The sequence below is a fragment of the Periplaneta americana genome, chromosome 5 (assembly GCF_040183065.1).
Source record: "Periplaneta americana isolate PAMFEO1 chromosome 5, P.americana_PAMFEO1_priV1, whole genome shotgun sequence".
Lineage (NCBI taxonomy): Eukaryota > Metazoa > Arthropoda > Insecta > Blattodea > Blattidae > Periplaneta > Periplaneta americana.
In genome coordinates this window covers 125,360,076-125,382,909 of record NC_091121.1, presented here as the reverse complement: position 1 = coordinate 125,382,909, position 22,834 = coordinate 125,360,076, and the positions used below count along the sequence as shown (strand labels likewise).

The following is a 22,834-nucleotide window of genomic DNA, read 5'->3' as shown; positions in this document are numbered from 1 at the left end:
TATAAAAATTGGAGATTTATCCTTCGAAAAGGTGGAAAAATTCAAATATCTTGGAGCAACAGTAACAAATATAAATGACACTCGGGAGGAAATTAAACGCGGAATAAATATGGGAAATGCGTGTTATTATTCGATTAAGAAGCTTTTATCATCCAGTCTGCTGTCAAAAAATCTGAAAGTTAGAATTTATAAAACAGTTATATTACCGTTTGCTCTGTATGGTTGTGAAACTTGGACTCTCACTCTGAGAGAGGAACATAGGTTAAGGGTGTTTGAGAATAAGGTGCTTAGGAAAATATTTGGGGCTAAGCGGGATGCAGTTACAGGAGAATGGAGAAAGTTACACAACGCAGAACTGCACGCATTGTACTCTTCACCTGACATAATTAGGAACATTAAATCCAGACGTTTGAGATGGGCAGGGCATGTAGCACGTATGGGCGAATCCAGAAATGCATATAGAGTGTTAGTTGGGAGACCGGAGGGAAAAATACCTTTAGGGAGGCCGAGACGTAGATGGCAGGATAATATTAAAATGGATTTGAGGGAGGTGGGATATGATGATAGAGACTGGATTAATCTTGCACAGGATAGGGACCGATGGCGAGCTTATGTGAGGGCGGCAATGAACCTCCGGGTTCCTTAAAAGCCATTTGTAAGTAAGTAAGTAATATTACATTACATATATTATATTATATTATATGAAAAGTTACTGTAATAACATTATAGCATTATGTCCATCTAGAGAAACTACACTTTCCAATGGTGAAATAATAATTAATTATACAAATCGGTTAATTTAGCTTCCGATAATACTTCATACATACACAGAAACATTCTCTGTAGTCTATCTTTCATAGCTTTCCATTGTTGCTGTCCAAGGCCCCTTATAGACGAAGTCATGTGTTCTTTATTTGATTATACGGCCTTAGATGGCAGTTATTTTAATTTTAAAACTCATTTATCTCATTAAATATCAGTCGTATCAAACTTTTTCCAGGAATAAAACTTATCGCAAATTATTTATAAAGAAACCTTTGTTATATAACATTTTTCACAAAAATCAATAATAATCGAGATATTTCGATTTATTTAATTCAGGCCTCCTTATAACCCTCCTTTTAAATAATGTATTTTGAATGCCATATAGCCTGAAATCTAAGTTACAAAGACCTTAATTTATATTCCAATTTTCATCGAAATCTGTTCATCCATTATCGCGTGAAAAGGTAACAAACATACATACAGACAGACAGACACAGAGAGACAAAAATTTAAAAAAAGCGATTTTCGGTTTTAGGGTGGTTAATTATATATGTTAGGACCAATTATTTTTGGAAAATTGAAAATTACCAGAAAAATTTCGGCTACAGATTTATTATTAGTATAGATTTTTATTATCGGTGATGTTTCATATTATTGATTCATCTTTCCGTAACTATTATATACTAGCTGTACCTGTGCGCTCCGCTGCACTTATTAGAAATAAATATAAAATAATTACATAATTAAAATAGAACATTTGGTCCAGGGAACATTCGTGTTTGATAGAAGAATAAATCGTTTAATATGCTACTTAATTTAAATTGTATTTAAATAATTAAAATGCTATTATTTTGGTCCAGAGACCACTCATTTGGTGCAAATATAATTCGTTTAACATTTTTCTAAATTAGTCTTGAATGCATCCTTTAATAAATCACTCCAAATTAATAGAGTTGATTGTGTACGAAGATCATTTTTATGTTAACTTTACTGTGCATCTTTTTTTTTTTTTTTGTTAAGTTTATTTCACTCACGCCTTAACATCTGTGGTCATGTCGCGTGTTTAGAATGTGTGGGTTTATCAGCAGGCCGTTTTTACTCTTGTTGAGTTCCTGTTTCTATTGTGTGTTGTAGATAGCTTGTGTTCATGTAGCTAGCTGATTATAGACTTTGATTAATGTTTTCGGTATTGGTAATTGTGGCGGTGATGAATAATGGCATGTATCTTTCCAATCCGGTATTTGCCTTTATGACTAAGGGAAATCATGAAAAACGTCAGTCAGATTGGTCGGCCACGGAGTTTGAACCCGGGAACCCCGAATGCTTGTCTCAAATGCTACCGCCTGAGCCAACTCGCTCGGTTGTATATCATTGTTTATGCAAATAAAAAATTAAGGTACCCTACATAAATATTATTTTAAGAAACACAGGAAACGAATATGGGTAAATTATGAGCGCAGGAACGCCATTTCATGACACCTTTTCAAATAACTCAGCTTCAATGATCTCTATGGTCAAATGAGTGTATAAAATTAGAGAATTTTATGTGGACCAAATAAAGTTGCAATAATCAAGTTATACAATATTTCGACAGAATACCAAGTTTTCTGTGCGTACAGATTTCTTTTCATCTTACTTCAGTCCTCATTTGTAGCATTACATCCATCTAGAGAAACTACAAGTTTCAAATAATGAAGGTTAATTAGCTTCTGAGATTACTTCATACAAACACAAAATATTATCTGTATATTAATATTGATAAATGTCAAGGCCGCCTTAATTAGACGGAGTCATTTGTTTTGATTTCATTGTAGTCATCGTCGTCGTTCCTGCAATAATTCCTATGTCACATATCGACTTTCAGATTTTTGCTCTATTAAATAACTTAAATGGTGATGCAGCAAATAATGCAATCTACTATATATAACTTAATTATATTTCTTTCTTTCGAAAATGTTAGAAATCATGATCTCCTATGTACTACTGCCATAGAATGAATCAATTTGTTTTTCTTCCTACAAAAAATTTAATATTTTGCACATAGAAGTTACGGAACAACGACACTATGATCTGAGGCAGCGGCGGAAATGTATTGTTATTTTAAAACTCTTGTATATCTTTAAATATCAGTCCTATCAAAATTTTGCTCGGAATAAAACTTATCGGAAATCATTTTTAAAGAAACGTTTGTTATGTAACATTTTTCACAAAAATTAATAATAAGCGAGATATTTCGGTTTATTGAATTCAGACCTTCTTATAACTCCCCTTTTAAATAAAGTATTTTGAATGCTATATAGCCTAAAATCTAAGTTACAAAGAACTTAATTTATATTCAAATTTTCATCGAAATCCGTTCAGCCATTATCGTGTGAAAAGGTAACAAACATCCAGACAGACAGACTTAAATATCAGTCCTATCAAAATTTTGCCTGGAATAAAACTTATCGGGAATCATTTTATAGAAACTTTTGTTATGTAGAATTTTTCACAAAAATCAATAATAAGCGAGATATTTCGGTTTATTTAATTCAGACCCCTTTATAACCCTCCTTTTAAATAAAGTATTTTGAATGCCATATAACCTAAAATTTAAGTTACAACGACCTTAATTTATGTTCCAATATTCATCGAAATCCGTTCAGCCATTATCGCGTGAAAAGGTAACAAACATCCAGACAGACAGACAAAAATTTCAAAAAAACGATTTTCGGTTTCAGGGTGATTAATTATACATGTTAACACCAATTATTTTTGGAAAAGCGAAAATTACCAGAAAAATTTCGCTTACAGATTTATTATTAGTATAGATTTTTATAGTATCCACCATAGGCGCCGACTACGGGTATGCTCGGTCGCTCAAGCAAACTCCAAAATTTGAGTGGGTATGCACAGCATACCTCATTGGAAATTGTAGTATTATTTTTTCTTTAAGTTACTATTCTGTAAAAAAAATATATATAAACGTTTTCATCGTTCCCAACCGGCACTATAAAGGTTTGTTTCTTGATCGTAATTAAAATCGACTCACTCATCGCATTGATGGGCGGCTGACTTTTGTAATACACCGCTGTAAAAAGGCTATCTTAAAACAAACGGCTAATTGAACTCGTGGGAATTAAAATCCACGTTGACATAATATAAGTGAAGTGACCGTTTTTTAAGAAGTCCGAATATTAAGGGAATGCCGCTTGTTAAGTCAATAATGTTAACTGAAGGCGGTAACCTTTAATTATTGTATTAAATAACTAGAAATGAAGCCGGTTGGGTATGATACGATGAAAACGTTTATACTACGAATTTAATTAGTGGTTTGTTTTAGGATAACCTTTTGACACAACCACATACGTTACAAGTGAGCCGACATACCTGCTGCGAAGAGTGCTCCATTCTTCCTAGCTAAAACATTCAGTAAATGGACAGTACTTATAACAACTTGACGAAGTTCTTTGTGCTTTAATTGGCAGCTCTGCAAAAATCACGAAACGCAACAGCCAGCAAGAATTTTTTCTTGTAAAATCATGTTGGATATAGTGTTATTTATAGGGTAAACCTTTGTAATTTCGTGGCAGTGGTTATTTCGTGATATTTTTTCCTAGCTCTTTTGTTAATTAATCAATGGTCTTACCAGATGCAAATATCCGCCAAGGGATTGCATATGTTGTCCGGTTTTCAGAAACATACAGCTATTATACGCTTTGTGTGACTATTGTAGCTGCTTCAGTGAGCGTTTGTGTTTGGAGATAGCAAGTTAACGTCGATTTCTAAGGCGTACAAATTTTGTTGATGTTTGTAATTATATTAAAGACTTATTACTAAAGGTAAGCATATGATATTTGGTACAATGATTTATTATTTGAGGAGCATCGTTTCAAAACGTATAATGTGCCCCTTACAATTTTTTTACACGAAGGACGAAAAACTGGATTACCCGTAAACCGGAGAACTTTTCAAAACACTACACAAAACCATTTTGTTTAAGTACTGGTTTCACAGTTTACAAATATGACGACTTGGAACCATCAAACTTCACAGCATGAAAGATAAATAAATAGAAAGTAACAAATTTAATTTCGTCCACTGGGAGAGTTAATACGTTTGGAATGAAATTTTAGAAAATAGTTTGGAATTTTAGATACATCTGTATTTGTCATATAGGCTTAGCTTTACTGATAGAAATCTTAGCTCTTTGAGGTGACATTTTGTTGAGCATTAAGCGTTATATTTTACACTATTTTAAAAATAATTACAATACGAATTTTAGAAATCTGAACGTAAGATGTGATAACAAAAAAGAAAAGGGGGACGCAGTGGGTTCAATGTAGCTTCTGTTTGATTTGTGATCATGCTAAGTGCCAAAGTATGACAAACAAGCTGATGTTTTCATGTGTGATGGATGTCAGAGTGACTCTGATGAAGATGAGAGTTTTTGCATTGCCATTATATGAGGGGCACTCCGAAAATAATACACAATTTTTTAAATTTAATTTTTATTCTACACCTTTGTAATTTATGGAGGTCTTATATTCATCCTTCTCGCTTGTATTAAATTTTAATTTAAGTCGTTCCCGTTAGTGGCGTCATAACAGATTCCTTCAAATTGGCTGCTGCATTTGACATTCGTCAGAAGCAACATGCTGTTATCGAGTTCCTGTGCTGTGAGAATGAGACAATGGGAAACATTCACAAGAGGTTGAAAAGGATGTATGGAGATGCAGCTGTCGATCGCACTACGGTTAGTTGGTGGGCAAGCAGATTATCTGGTGAAAAAGGCACGCCAATATTCGGGATACTCCATACAGTGTAGGGTATGCCGCTGCGAGAAGTCCTGACAGTGTTCAGCGTGTTAACAACATGGTTGTGGCTGACAAACGAATAACAGTGAAAGAATTGTCACCAAGTTGGAATAGGAGAAGCAAGTGTGTGCAGAATATTGAAACGGTTAAAAAAGCTTTGTTCCAAGTGAGTTCCGAGGATGTTGACAAAAGTCCAAAAGAAACTCCAAAAACAGTGTGCAGCGAACTTTTGGACCAGTATGAGAATGGTGGAGATGACTTACTTGCAAGAATTGTGACAGGAGAGAAAACATAGTTCCACCATTTTGGACCGGAGACAAAAGGCAGACAATGGAGTGGCATCATGCAAATTCACCAAAGAAATAGAAATTCAAAACTACACTTTTGGCATGAAAATTTATGGTTACTATGGTTTTCGATTCAGAAGGCCTCTTGCTTGTGGACATCGTGCCACACGGAACCACCATTAATTCTGACGCGTATGTGGCAACTCTCAAGAAAGTTCAAGCTCGACTGAGTCGTGTTCGACCTCATCGCGAGAAGCAAGATGTTCTGCTATTGCACGACAACGCACGGCCACATGCCAGTCATAAAACCACAGACCAGATCAGAAAATTGGGATAGACAACACTGAAACATCCGCGTTAAAGTTCTGATCTGGCAACATGCGATTACCATCTCTTTGATAAACTGAAGGATCCCTTCGCGGAACGAGGTTAGAAGATGACTCCCTTGTGCACGCTGCTAAAGAGTGGCTCAGACGTGTTGGACCAAACTTTTACAGTGCTGCAGGGGCGGTTTTTCTGGTGAAGCTCGTGAAGCGGCACTTCACCTGTTTACTAAGCGCAACTTCACTTATTTACAACCATTTTAATATTTTATTTTATTTCACTTCATTTTTGTGTTTTACGTTCTGCGTTGTTCTGCACTTAGGTATTCTGCATTATGGAACACTAGGTCACTATGGTTGGCGCAGAGTGGAGAATGATGACAATTGCAGCTATATCCCTCTTTCAGAGGTAGAGCTTCTCAATTTGCGGATTTTTTTTACGGGTAACCATGGCAACGAACCCTTGTAAGATTTCTATAGAACCTGTCTGCGAGGATACTTGAATTGCTAACAAAACATTTCTCTTGTAGCTGCAAACACATTATAGCCTCCTGGCTTGGCTCTTTTGAAAGGAAAATAACGACACGCGAATACAATGAGATAACATTCCTTGTCTTTCACAGTGTTCACACTTCTTTGTACCTGTTAATTTCAGTTTGTGATACGTGTGAATAGAGTGACTGTGTTATGTCTTGTTGCTAAAACGATATATTAGAAGATTAAGTTAACTAAGCAGTTTTATAATTATTTTTAAAAGTGGTGACTCAAATATTTTTATTAACAACGAGGAATGTATCCTATAAACGATATAGTGTGTAGCGGATTACAGACACCATTTTCGCGATGGACTGAAGGTGATGAAAGAGATGTATTGTTACCGAGAAACCACCGGCGTGGCTCAGTCGGTTAAGGCGCTTGCTTGCCAGTCTGAAGTTGGGCTCGGGCGCGGGTTCGATCCCCGCTTAGGCTATTAGCTGCTTGGATTTTTTTCGAGGTTTTCCCCAACTGTAAGATGAATGTCAGATAATCTGTGGCGAATCCTCGGCCTCATCTCACCAAATACCATCTCGCTATCACCAATCTCATCGACGGTAAATAACCTCGTTTTTGAAACAGCGTCGTTAAATAACCAACTAAAATAAAAAAAAATGTTAGCGGGGAAACCAACACTAGTTATTAATATATCGGCAAGAAAGTTGAAAAGGAAAGGTGGAAGATCTTACAACAAACATTTTAAAAGTGCGTGGTACAGTGAATATCAGTGGCTGTGCGGTAGTTCTTATTTGGAAAAATTGTTTTGTTGGCCCTATTTGTTAGTTGGAATACAAAAATCGGCATGGAACTCGAACTCGGATGGATTTTGTGAAAACAGATGAAATTTTTGTCAGTTTTTTTAAAGGCTAAAGAAAGGAGTGAATTTTCAGGGCGGAAATATGTTAAGCTGTCAAAAGTTTAACTTTTTTAGAAGTACAAACAATTATTTTTTAAATACGTGACGTCATTTTATGCAAGTTAACACTAGATATCAAGACATTGAACAGCTTCAGTTTTGCTCTTTTGCCATTACTTAAAAATTTCTTCAGTATTCAAATATTTTTCCTTCTAATGCTCTTGCCACTTTACAAAAGACTTTCCAAAATTTGTTCAAAGTAAGTCGTTTGAAAACAGAACAAGAGCTTCTCTATGGAGATCATAAGTGCCAGAATTTTTCCTCTGATACAAGCACTAAAACTTGTAAGATAAAACAAAGACGTATTGAAGAAACCTATAGGGTCTTTTCTCTTATTGTGACATTATCGCCAACAAACGTTTCAGTGGAGCGAAGTTTTTCTGCACTTAACCGCATAAAGACAAATCTTCGCAATTCAATGGCACAAGGAAGATTAACATCATTGGCGTGCATCTCCATTCACAAGAACTTGCTACATGATCTGATTGAGAAGCAGCCATTTCATGACGACATCGGTGACATTTCTCCTTCCGTAGAGGCAGACGAATCAACTTAATCTAAAAAAATAGGTAAGTCGTACATCATGTTCCTTAATAAAAGAGCTTCACCAACTTTTGAGGTTCGAGCCGCCACTGCAGTGCTGGTCTGCAGGCCCTCGTTCCTAGGTGGCGTAAGGCAGTTGAAAGGGACGTGGATTATGTGGAAAAGTGACATTTTGTTCCTAAAGGATGTATCTACATTCCTTGAAAATATCAAAGCTTAGGAAAAAAAAAAAAAAGTAATTTTTAAACAAATGTTATGCATTACTTTTGGAGTTACCCTCTAATATAGGCTATAGTAAAGTTCGTAATAAAAGTGTTCACCCTTTCAGGGCAAAGAAGATTCCTTTTCAATTTTAATTTTTACTTTGATTTAATTATTATTATGTGTTTATATGTATTTCTATGTTTTCATGCTACGAATATTAGTCTGAATTACTATGTTTGAAGTCGAAACAATAAATGAGAATTTCATTTGACTTTAATGAATTTTTTCACAATTCTTCTACCTCTCACGAAATTATCAATGTAATATCACGAAATTACCAAGATTATCACGAAATAACCAACCTATTAGTTTAAGTTGTAAAAGTGGTTTTTGACAATTGTTCAGGAACGTATCCAATCTCCAGATTTGTACAACGAACTATCGTCTCTTAGATGAAAAAATCGGAATAAGGATATATATATATATATATATATATATATATATATATATATATATATATATTCATGAAATTATCACTAAATTACCAATGTTTACCCTACTGAATTTGAATACTGAATTTGAATTTCCAGACTTCAACAATTGAACGAAGTAGTCAGAAGTCATGACGTGTAGACCACTAGACGTTAGTTTGTGTTCTGTTTGACCTGTGTCACTTATGCTTGAAATTATATTATGTCTTCATATCTTGCGTGTCACAATCGTTAAAATGTATAAGTATATAGTGAAATACAAAACGACTTCGACTGATAATCGTGATGGTGATGGTGATATCGAATCGACAGCGTGTAGTAGTAAAAGCGATCCATCTTCGGCAGCTTGTGACAATGAAATCCCTGTTATTATTTCTGGTAATTTCACGAAAAGTTATACCGGTACTGAAAGTGGCAGCCGCAGGGTCAGGACTTTTCAAAAACGTTGGGTAAAAACATATACATGGATTCAGTATGACGAAAAAGATGACAGAGTTTATTATTTTTTTGTGTAGGTCTATGTGTGAAAACAAGAGAGTGCCTCCAAAAACTGTTACTGCGAACAAGGATTCTTAATGCATTCGTTAGGGGAGGTCGGGGCAAGTTCGGCATTAGGGGCAACTTCGTCATAACATTTGTTTCGAAGACTTGAGCAAATAGGGCCTTGTTTAGAGGGTAGCGTATTGAGAAAACATGGCCGGTCGCGGTGAATAACGCTTGTGTGGTATGGAGAGATATTTGCAGTTCTGATAGGTAAATATGAATTTTTAACTCATGGCTTATTGAAGGACTCTTGATATTTGTTTCCTTAAATTTGTTAACTTGTCGGACCAACATGCCTTTCAAATCATGGCTTATTGTAATTATAATATTGAATGTCTTAAAGAACCCGTAACGATAACATTGACGATATTAGTGAGTGGCATCATTATTTAGAACGATTAAATCTGTATCAGACTATGAGCTTGGCAAGGTGGTTGCAGGTTCCTTGTAAGGGTACTGATTAATAATATTTTTCTTGCCAATAGGGGCAACTTCGGCAGTAAGCTGCCGATCTTGCCCGATGGAAAAGAGGAAGAAGATAGGGTTTCTGTATTGTTTTTTAACTATATAACATAAGTAATTATGAGATTTAAAGTAATTTAAAGCAATTATTCGAGGGTCACTCCAAAAGTAATGCACAAAATTAAAAAAATTACATTTTTATCCTACAGTTAAACTATTTTCACAGAACGTAGATACATCCTATAGGAACACAATGTCAGTTTTCCACATAATCCCTGTCCCTTTCATCTGCCTTACTCCACATTGGAACAAGGTCCTGTTTATCTGCACGATAAAAGTCTGGCCCACCACGTTTGGCCACTCTTTAGCAGCGTGCACGAGAGAGTCTTCATCTTCAAAACTCGTTCCGCGAAGAGATTCTTTCAGTTTACCAAAGAGATGATAATCGCATGGTGCCAGATCAGGAGGGTAAGGCGGCTGTTTCAGTGTTGCCCATCCGAGTTTTCTGATCTGATCTGTGATTTTTTGACTGACATGTGGCCGTGCGGTGTCGTGTAATAGCAGAACATCCTGCTTCTCCCGATGTGGTCGAACACGACTAAGTCGAGCTTCAAGTTTCTTGACAGTTGACACATACACGTCAGAATTAATGGTGGTTCCGTATGGAATTATGTCCACAAGCAAGAGCCCTTCTGAATCGTAAAATACAGTAGGCATAACTTTTTCTGTTGAAGGCGCAGTTTTGAATCTCTTTTTATTTGGTGAATTTGCATGATACCATTCCATTGTCTGCCTCTTTGTCTCCGGTTCAAAATGGTGGAGCTATGTTTCATTTCCTGTCACAATTCTTGCAAGAAAGTCATCTCCACCACTGTCATACTTGTCCAAAAATTCGCTGAACACTGTCTTCCGGGTTTCTTTGTAGACTTCTGTCAACATCCTCGGAACCCACCTGGCACAAACCTTTCAGTATTCTCACACAGTTGCTTCTCCTATTTCATCTTGGAGTGACAATTCTTTCACTGTTACTCGTTTGTCAGCCACAATCACGTGGTAAACGCGATGCACATTGCTAGGGCTTCGTGCAGTGCAGAGTCTGCCGCTGCGAGGAGTATCCCGAATATTGGCGTGTCCTCTTTCACCAGATAATCTGCTTACACACCCACTAACCGTACTGCGATCGACAGCTGCATCTCCATACACCTTTTTCAATCTCTTGTGAATGTTTCCCACAGTCTCCTTTTCACAGCACAGGAACTCGATAACAGCACGTTGCTTCTGACGAATGTCAAGTACATCAACAACTTGAAGGAGTGCTATCATAGCGCCACTCATGAGAACGTCTGAAATTAAATATAAATGCAAGCGGGAAGGTTGTATCTATGACCTCCATAAATTGCAAAGTTGTAGAATAAAAATTAAATTAAAAAAAATGTGCATTACTTCGTACATTTTAGTTGCCTATTTATTATCAGTTAAATGGTTCTAAATTACAACTGAAAACAAATATGACCAGGACACACTCAAGAAAGCTCTATGTGAGCATAATAAGAGAAGATAAGCCTGTCATCTGCTGAAAAAAATGAACTACATTTCATTATTCGCTGAAAGTAGATTTTTTGAGCACCAGGTGTATAAAATAAAGTCAGGTTTAAACGCGTGTTTACTTCAGATATGGCTGAAAATTTGAAGCAGCATGCAATCAATCTGCAGAAAATATTTTTTCGGAAAATCTAGAGTGGAATTTTGAAGATTAGCCTTCGAATTCGCAGAATCCAATTATATAGAGCGTCCTTTCAACCAAACAAGAAGATGGCTGGATCTGCCTGACTTGAGGCTTTCATGAAGTCAGAAAATTGTCTAAACAAAAATTAGCCACACATATGATGGCCATATGAACATGTACAGACATGAAAAATGTATTTGGAAACCTCACTTGTGATATGTTCAGATGTTAAATTTAGTCCTATGAGAGTTTGTTATGTTGTAAATCAAATCTGAACTCGGAAATAAGCTTTTTTGTTTAGGATACAAATACTGACGAAGTTGCCCCAGAGTGTGGGGCAACTTCGGCAAATGTAGCATCTTTAATTTATTTTTGTGTTTAATTCAATGCTTCACTTTTTTGTAAATTCTAATCCATATATATGATATAAATATATAAAGTGTATTTATCATTAAAATTTTGAAAAATAAATGACATTTTTATTGTACTTATGTGAGTGTTTAGCTTAACGTGCCGAACTTGCCCCTACCTCCCCTAAGTACGTATTTAAGAACTGGTCCGTTGCTCTAAAACGATTCAAATCTCATGAAAAACGTAATTTGCATATGTGTTCAGTTAGTACAAATAATTATATTGTAACTTTTTCTACTGAACAACAATGTAACTTTATTATCTCAACAATAGGATAGGCGACTGTTGGCTCCTCTCGGTGTCAGCCACCTCTCTCTCCTGCCGGTGGCCGGAGCGGTCGCAGTCCCTCCTTAGGTGTCCCGGTCTCCCGCAGGACCAGCAGGTGGGCGCCCGTCGTCTCCGCCGCTCCGGTGACTGTTGGCTTTCCTCGACGTCGGCCGCCTCTCCCGTCGGTCGCTAGATCGGTCGCAGTCCCTTCTCAAGTGTCCCGGTCTGCCGCAGGACCAGCAGGTGGGCGCCCGTCGTCTCCGCCGCTCCGTTGACTGTTGGCGCTCCTCGACGTCGGCCACCTTTCTCTCCTGCCTGTGGCCCGATTGGTCGCAGCCCCTTCTCAAGTGTCCCGGTCTGCCGCAGGACCAGCAGGTGGGCGCCCGTCGTCTCCGCCGCTCCGTTGACTGTTGGCGCTCCTCGACGTCGGCCACCTCTCTCTCCTGCCTGTGGCCGGATCGGTCGCAGTCTCTTCTCAAGTGTCCCGGTCTACCACAGGACCAGCAGGTGGGCGCTCCTCGTCTCTGCCGCTCGGGTGGCTTCGGTTGGTGCCCCCCAGCATCCGTCGCCGTGACGCTCCTGATCCAGTGCGGTGTTGAGACTCCAGCCGCCGACTTGGCCGCCTCCATCCTGAGGGCCGCCGCCAGAGTTGCGTTGATGGTACGATGCTCTGCTAGGAGTAGCTGTTGTCTGATTTCGGGGTCTCGAACTCCGCTGCCGAAGGTGTAGGCCGCCTCTCCAGCGATGAAGTTAGGTGGTAGGCCCCTGAGGGCCTTATGGGCCAGTTGTTGCACCGCCATTGCAAATTCTTGCAGGGACTCGCCTGTCTGTTGGACCCTCGTTTTCAGTTGGGTCCTGAATGCTGCCGCAAGTTGATGGTCACTATAACGTCCCTCCAGGGCCGCCATTATCTCAGCGGCTGTCCCAACTTCTGGAACGCTGTGAAGAATCTCCGACGCCTGTCCCTGAAGCGCGGCCAGCAGCTGAGTGGTTTTCTCTGCCGGCGTCCACCCATTGTGCTCTGCGATGGCCTCGGCGACGGAATATCGCCCAAGAAGTCGTACCGTCGGTCTTCGGCGTCTTGACGTTACAATATCTGGCTGAGGGCGATGGTTCCACATGGCGACTACATGAGGTCCTCAATTCTGTCGTCGATCTTTCCACGGCCCGTTGAACTTCCTCGGCAATTATCTGTTTCTGTTCTCTAGCCTGGCGATCCACCAACGCGAGGATGTGCTTGTTTTCTACAGCATGTTTGTCCATCAGCACAATCGTTTCCTCTTGACGACGTTCGAGAGCGCGAATTTTGCCGTCAAAATGGTCTACATCCTGTCTCAACTCGGCTACTGTCTCGTTTATAGTTGTAAAATTCTGGTTTAATTTATCCAAATCGGCCTTAAGTTCGTCTTTCACGATGGCGACAATTCCATCTACGTGGGCCGAAACGCTTTCAATTTGTGTAGTGACGTCATCTTTCACTCCGCTTATGTCACTTTTCATCTCCGTTTTCACTTCACTTATGTCGTTCTTCACTCCACTTATGTCGCTTTTCACCTCACTGATGTGTTTGTTCATTTCCTTGATGACTTCCAGGATCTTCTGTAGGTTCTCCATTATGTCGATAATGTCCTGATTCTGACACCAATGTAACTTTATTATCTCAACAATAGGATTTGCTCTCCACACAGTAACACAGTATTCGTTAGTGCACTCCACTGACGACAATGACAATTACTTGGACTATTACGAACAACAATGAACTGTTAATCTTAACTAATATTTACAAAGCACTATTTACAACATAGAACTGTCAGTTCTCAGTTCACAGCTCATTTGTCTTGGCTAGTTCTTCTAGCTCAGTCACTCGCGTTCACAGAATCTCGAACCCCAGATCCTTCAGAGACGATCCGCTGCACTCGAACTAAGATCCCTCCAACTGCGGTCCACTGCACTCGAACTCAGGCCTTCGGATGCTGACACAGTTGCGGACACACACTCAACTCGAACTCCAGTACACAAGACTGGCTTGCTCTGTTCACTGTCTTACTGACTGAACTAATCATGAATCACACTCTGTCTTCTCTTTTATAACCAAACTATAGTTTCTCGAGAAATTTCTACGGGTGTCCTCCCGAATTATCTAGATATCTCCACTTGGACGGGCTTCTGGAAGATTCGGGAGGGTCCGTCCCCCCTTCACTCCGCACGTAGCAGTTGCGCGCGCAACCTCCCCTCGCCTCTCCAAGCCGCGCGCCGTCCCCCAGTGCTCTGTGGAGCCCGTGTCGACTCACGCGCGACCTGCTCTCTTGCGGGAAGCGTGTTCGAGTCTCGAGGTGGCTGTCACAATATGAAAAAAAGGAGTAAATATTCTGGCATCAATTAGACATTCTAAATCAAGAGAAATGCAGGCCACTACTGTTTGTTTAAGGAAAATTTTTACTTCAATATTGTTCTTGGTTTTGCGTAATAGATCGACTGTTGATCAGATTTTTTGTATTCGACAGATATTGGAGAAAAAATGGGAGTATAAGGGTACAGTACATCAGTTATTCATAGATTTCAAAAAGGCATATGACTCGGTTAAGAGGGAAGTATTATATGATATTCTTATTGAATTTGGTATTCCCAAGAAACTAGTTCGATTAATTAAAATGTGTCTCAGTGAAACATACAGCAGAGTAGGCCTACGTATAGGTCAGTTTCTATCTGATGCATTTCCAATTCACTGTCCACACATGTGGAGTAACGGTCAGCGCGTCTGGCTGCGAAACCAGGTGGCCCGGGTTCGAATCCCGGTCGGGGCAAGTTACCTGGTTGAGGTTTTTTCCGGGGTTTTCCCTCAACCCAATACGAGCAAATGCTGGGTAACTTTCGGTGCTGGACCCCGCACTCATTTCACCGGCATTATCACCTTCATATCATTCAGACGCTAAATAACCTAGATGTTGATACAGCGTCGTAAAATAACCCAATAAAATTTTTAAAAAATCCAATTCACTGCGGGCTAAAGCAGGGAGATGCACTATCACCTTTACTTTTTAACTTCGCTTTAGAATATGCCATTAGGAAAGTTCAGGATAACAGGCACGGTTTGGAATTGAACGGGTTACATCAGCTTCTTGTCTATGCGGATGACGTGAATATGTTAGGAGAAAATACACAAACGTTTAGGGAAAATACGGAAATTTTACTTGAAGCAAGTAAAGCGATCGGTTTGGAAGTAAATCCCGAAAAGACAAAGTATATGATTATGTCTCGTGACCAGAATATTGTACGAAATGGAAATATAAAAATTGGAGATTTATCCTTCGAAGAGGTGGAAAAATTCAAATATCTTGGAGCAACAGTAACAAATATAAATGACACTCGGGAGGAAATTAAACGCAGAATAAATATGGGAAATGCGTGTTATTATTCGGTTGAGAAGCTCTTATCATCCAGTCTGCTGTCCAAAACTCTGAATGTTAGAATTTATAAAACAGTTATATTACCGGTTCTTCTATATGGTTGTGAAACTTGGACTCTCACTCTGAGAGAGGAACATAGGTTAAGGGTGTTTGAGAATAAGGTGCTTAGGAAAATATTTGGGGCTAAGCGGGATGAAGTTACAGGAGAATGGAGAAAGCTACACAACGCAGAACTGCACGCATTGTATTCTTCACCTGACATAATTAGGAACTTAAAATCCAGACGTTTGAGATGGGCAGGGCATGTAGCACGTATGGGCGAATCCAGAAATGCATATAGAGTGTTAGTTGGGAGACCGGAGGGAAAAAGACCTTTAGGGAGGCCGAGACGTAGATGGGAGGATAATATTAAAATGGATTTGAGGGAGGTGGGGTATGATGATAGAGACTGGATTAATCTTGCACAGGATAGGGACCGATGGCGGGCTTATGTGAGGGCGGCAATGAACCTTCGGGTTCCTTAAAAGCCATTTGTAAGTAAGTAAGTATTGTTCTTGGTTTACCAAGGATTGGCCTTAGTGGTCATGTTGATGAGTCATCTAATTTTGTCAATCTTCTGATGATGTACCCGAAATGAAGCTATGGTTTAATCAGACTAGTTACAGGTGGAAGTCTCATGACATAATTAATGAAATTATAACATTGATAAGCATGTCTCTTCAGAGAATTTTGATTCAACAAATAAAAGAATGTGATTTATATACATTAATGTTGGACGAGACAGCCGATATATCAATTAGAGAGCAGATGTCTGTTTGCTTTCGTATTGTTGACCAAAATTTTGCTGTTCATGAGTTGTTTTGTGGTTTTTATGAGCTCCAATTAACTGATTCATATACCCTGTTTAAATCTGTGAAGGATATATTATCACGATATTCTATTTCTGTGAAGAATTGTCGTGGGCAATGCTATGACGGCGCAAAAAACGTTAGAGATTATGTGCAAGGATTACAGTCACGGGTAAAAGAAATTGAACCTAGGGCTATTTACATTCACTACTTGGCTCATTCCCTGAATTTAGTTGTTCAAGACCCATTTAATACCATTCCAGTATTTAGAGATATTCTGTCAATTCTCAAAGATTTGATTTCATTTATTCGTGGTTCACCCAAGAGGCTAGGAAAATTCGGAAATCTTAAACACTTGCTTTCAGATTCTCATGACAGTGAAGCAGGTCAAGGTTTAAGACCGTTCTGTCCAACGAGATGGTGCATGCGTGTTGTGTCTCTGTTGTGCATAGATAATAATTATGAAGTTCTTTTGCAATTTCTTAATGATACGCAAGATGAGAGAAATGATGCTGGTGCAAATGCTAAAGGATTTTTAAAATTTCCTCAAAAATTTGAAACTCTGTTTCATATCAAGATGCTAATTTTTGTATTCCAAACAACTTAATGTAGAACATCAAAAAGTTTCATTGTATTCCAAACAACTTAATGCAGTACATCAAAAATTTTCATTGAATTTCCGCCTTGCTCGTAATTCTGTAGATGCTGTTTTGTCTTCAATAGAAGGAGCCAGAAATACACATCCATTTTTATCACTTTGGGAACATTCTAAAGAAAAGTGTGATGCATTGCAATTAAGTCTCCCCACTGCTTCACGCCCTAGAAAATTGCCATTAAAATTAGGAGGTGGTAACTAGCATAATTCATCAGATATTCAAGAAAAGTTGCGAATTTTGTATTTTGAGGTAGTGGATCAAACAGTAAGCAGCTTTAAAAGCAGATTTCCTCCCGAAACAATGTCACACCTTGTCAAAATAGAACAGTTTTTATTAGGCAAAGAAGACAGTAGTTACGTTACTTTTTTTTACGGTTACGATTTCGACTGTGTAAGACTGACTCTTCATAGAGATATTTTGTTGGATGTGATAAATGTTACACTAGATAGCTTTGAAAGTGTAGTGCAATACTTGAGTATGACAGAGGATGATAAGTGTGTAGCTCTGAATAACATGATACCAGAATATGTAAAATTATTGCGACTTATTTTAACGACAACTGTATCCACGTGTTCTGCAGAACGTTCGTTTTCTGCACTTCGAAGACTGAAAACTTACACCAGAGCCACCATGAACCAAGACCGGTTAAATGATGTAGCATTATTGAACAACCATTCCGATCTCGCAAGGGAACTGAACCTGGAACCTCTAATCAACGAATTCATCAGCAAAACAACTGTCAGGAGGAGCACGTTCCAGTCTCTCCCTATTTAGGTGAGTGATCATGTATTTTAAGTTAATTTTGTAGCATTTACATTTACTATACAGGGGGTAATTATGAGTTTTAAAGTGTAACATGATGAGCATACCCCAAGATTTTAAAAAATGGGCGCCTATGGTATCCACTAAGTATAAAATAAAATTTAAAATCATATAGGGCTGACGGAACTCCTGCAACATATATATACAGTGGTGTAATATTTTCCTATTAAAATCTTAAGTTAATTTCTTATCTTTTTAAGTGTTATCTGTCATCCATGGTATTACAGCAACAAGAAGTGGAAAGGATGAAAATACAATATCTCGTAAAACACATTGAATTATAACTTAATATTTCCAAAAGTATGGAGTAAATTATCTGTTTGCAGTATTTTGCTAAGCATTTCTTTTCGGGGGGGGGGGGGATTTTTTAAATCAGCGCAAAATTTATCACACTTCGAATGGACCTTTTTATATATGGGGAAGTTACTTTATAGCAATACTGAACTTAATAAAACGGTAGGCGTAGTGTCCGCATAACATTTCCATGGATTTGAAGAAACTTCCATTTTACAAGCAGGTAGTTACAATCATATTGTCGTTAATTTTATTCGAACCGTAATTTCCAATAATCTCTTAGCTCCGTTACAGGAAGCATATATTTCTTCGTAAATATGTTTAAACTTGTTGAAACATTTTCTATCAGTTTCAGACGTTATTTTTATTACGTTAACAGTAATTAATTTTAATAATAATTTTAGTAAAAGCCTAAAGCAAGCATAGGCCTACTTGTATAATTATATTTATATGATGCAAATCCATTAATTAGAACTTGTGTTTGGATGTAGTATCCCTTAGAGAAAAATGTTTTAAGTTCAGAATGAATATTACTACATATTAAGCACTGCGAAAGGATTCGGATACCCTACCCTGGGCCATAGCATCCCTAAGACTTTGTCTCTTCTGGTACTTAAGGACGTAGTAACAATATTTATTTTAGAGTACTTTGCATATTCTGATAATGTTAATAGCACTACCTGCCACCTAGCGGCAAAATAACTTTTTTCATTACTTGTGTTTAAGCGCTGATTGAGCAGGCAGTGTAAGCAGCCATAAGATGCGATCCAGCAGGCAGTGCGTATTGGTTATGTACGGATTAGAAATGAGAAAAGTTATTTTTTCGTAACAGTTCCAACTGTTCCAATTCCTTGAAAATACTAGGTTCCAAATAACAGTACCATAAATGTAAATAGGTGCACAGCGGTATCTTGGAACATGCACGTATCCACTCTTAAAATGAATCGCGTCAAAACAAACCCATATGACCAGCTAGCATTTCATTGGTTACGACACCGAAGCGCAATGTAGTAGCAATAAGCGCGCGAAAAAGTAGTTCACTTCATTCAATTAAAATTATGTCCCCTGAATGTACTTGTTAATCTTCCGCAATTGAAATAATAATATCCAAAACATATAAATAATTATAAAATTCACCTAATCACTCTGAGATCAATAATTACAACATAATATACTTTATTGCATATGCATACCGCATTTGAGGGCGGGCAGCACTTCAGTCGCTTCTGATGCAACAAAATGGCTGAAGGCTGGATCTTATGTTGCTGTGTCGCCAAACTGTTGCCGAAACTTGAACTCAATAGTGTAATAATCATGAACAATGCTCCTTATTACAGCGTTAAAGCTGATCGGCTACCAAATAGGTCGTGGTTAAAGAATAACATTATGTCTGTATTGAAGCAAAAAATATTCCGTGCGGTAAAAACATGGTAAAAAATTAACTTTTGCGAATAAGTCGAGAGGCAAATGTCGCTAATACATATGACAAATATATTGTGGATTCTCTTGCGCAACAGGCTAACATGACAATGCGGCGACTGCCCTCTTATCATTGTTTATTAAATCCTATAGAAATGGTATGAAGTCAGGTGAAGGTTACGTTAGACAGCGCAACACAACGTTTAAGATTAGAGATGTCAAGGTCTCGACTGAGGAAGCAATTAAACATGTGACTGCAGATGCCTGGAAGAAATGCATCGAACACGTTATGAAAGAAAAAGCTTTGTTCTGGGAGCTGTTCTGGTAAGTGTTGCAAGTCTAACTTTTTCAAAGTATGGCAGTACTGCGTGTATAACATACTGTATAATTGTTGCTTAATCTACTAATTATTCTGCTAAAATTAAAACTCTTACTACTATTAATACTATTAATAGTAACTAATTCTATATACACTATGTCACATTGAATTTTACTTCATTTATTACGCTAATACTACGTATCGTACTTATATCCATGCCATAATTATGTACTCACACGTGATCCCTGTCAATGTGACAGTAATTGCGGCGCGAATGGTGGAAGGATACAATTGGTGTTTGTTTAAGTTAGGATCACTTAGCCTTCCATACAACAATGTTCTCTTTGGTGAAGAGTAATATCATTGATAAATTAAAGTAATTAGATAACATAAATCATATAAATATATACAAATAAAATGATGACTGATGAAGTAACATAAATCCAATAAACACAAATAGAAAAATATAATGCACTTCCTTTTTTAACACATTTCAGTATTAATGAAATACTAATACAATAACAATGATAATAATAATAATAATAATAATAATAATAATAATAATAATAATAATAACAATAATAATAATTCTTACTTCTTAAGGAACCCGGAGGTTCATTGCTGCCCTCACATAGGTAAGCCCGCCATTGGTCCTATCCTGAGCAGTGGCGATTTCTCTTAAGGAGCACAGGAGCAGTGCACCACCTCTTCAATTAACATATGTTTTTAAATTTATATCAATGAGCTGCAGTAGACTATGCGACCGACATAATTCTTTATTATAATACTATGTAAAAATAACACTGCATGTGTACTGTTCTTGTTGACGTCTGGGACTTACGTTTACCGCTCAACACTTGCGGCACACTGTTCCATTCGAGCATGCGCAGTAGTACTGTTTCACTGGCAGGCTTTGGAGCATGGTAGGGAGGCAGTACAGTGAGCGTAGGAGGGGTTAGGAGCACTTTCAGATGTGTTCTCAAGCTCTTTCTATCATAAATGTTACAATGAATAGTGTGCAAAATCTTTTAAATGTGTAATTTTCTATTAGACCTTTACACGAAAAGATCAAAATAAAGAAGATGGGTAGACCTACACATGAATTAAAATTATAAGTGACGAAGAACAGTAACAGAGAAGTGACAAGAAAATTCAACATTCGGACTTACGAAAAATGCAATATGCGGCTACAATATAAAAGACGCTGTATTTTGTTTTCCTTGCCTATTGTTCGACGGCAAACATTTACTGACAAAAATAAGTACGTTTTATGAATTTTATTTATTTTTCTGTTTGAATTTAAGACTGTGAGTAGTAACTAAATAATTTTGATTATCGTTCTGCAGATATGATTTATTTGAAGCACATAAATGAAATAATTAAAAACCACGATTCTTCAGTACACAACAACAATGTTAAATTAGCAGTGTTGGGTCAAACAAACATACAGACACAATTGGATTCAATTGGATTGTTGCACTTCACAATGATAAAGTTACCAAGAACAGATATGTGCGTGCGGTTTTGTGGAGCTTTTGAGTAGGCTTTAAGAGATCACGAAGACGGAAACTCATCTTTAAACGCTAGTTTTTTTCTTGGCCTCGTCAATTTTAGTTCTGAATTAGACGCACTTTTAAGCAACATTTGGAAAGAGGAACAGTGTTTAAGAGCACATTAAACACTATACAGAACGAAGTCCTTCAAGCCATTTTGATGTATGCCATGACGAGATTTCAAAGAAATGAAGAAAGCTGCTGACTTTTTAGCAGTTAAGGCTGATGAGACGACACACTTATCGAATGCTTGAGAACGTGTGAACTGTGTTATAAGACGCAATATAGTGAAAACAATATTATTTATGGTGTGCTGCATAGAAATTGAACACTTTACTTTGCTATTACTGGATTTACATAGGAAACTGATTAACTGCAATTTCTTGATTAACAAAATTATGTAAATCTGTACCTACTAACATATGTTAATAGTTATGTAGTACTTAGTACCTATAATAATAATAATAATAATAATAATAATAATAATAATAATAATAATAATAATAATAATGATAATAATAATAATAATAATAATAATAATAATAATAATAATACGATAATCATAATCATAATAAATATTTATGCACCACCAGGATTATTTATCACCACACGCCACTGATCCTGAGCAAGATTAATCCACTCTCTACAATCATATCCCACCTCCCTCAAATCCATTTTAATATTATTCTCCCATACACGTCTCGGCCTCCCCAAAAGTCTTGTTCCCAACTAAATTCTATATGCATTTCTGGATTCGCCCATACGTGCTACATGTCCTGTCCATCTCAAACGTCTGGATTTAATGTCCCTAATTATGTCAGATGAAGAATAAAATGCATGCAGTTCTGCGTTCTGTAACTTTATTCCTTCTTCTGTAACTTCATCCCTCTTAGCCCCAAATATTTTCCTAAGCATCTTATTCTCAAACACCCTTAACCTCTGTTCCTCTTTCAAAGTTAGAGTCCAAGTTTCACAAGCATGCCAGAAGAACCAGTGATATAATTGTTTTAATAAATTCTAACTTTAGCTTTTTTTGTGAGCAGACTAGACGATAAAATCTTCTCACCCGAATAATAATATGCATTTCCCATATTTATTCTGCGTTTTATTTCCTTCCGAGTGTCATTTATATTTGTTACTATTGCTCCAAGATATTTGAATTTTTTCACCTCTTCAAAGGATACATTTTCAATTTTTATTTTTCCATTTCGTGCAATATTCTGGTCACGAGACATAGTCATATACTTT

At 37.5% G+C, this 22,834-nt stretch overlaps 1 protein-coding gene across 1 annotated transcript in view; it reads right to left on the bottom strand.

The window, feature by feature from the left end:
• Positions 1–20,794, bottom strand: part of LOC138700157 (luciferin 4-monooxygenase-like) — a 271,422-nt gene extending 250,628 nt beyond the window's left edge. Inside the window, exon 1 of the mRNA XM_069826548.1 lies at positions 20,629–20,794. The gene's annotated coding sequence lies outside the window, so the exon portion shown is untranslated. The remainder of the gene's footprint in view (positions 1–20,628) is intronic.
• Between the last annotated feature and the right edge of the window lie 2,040 nt (positions 20,795–22,834).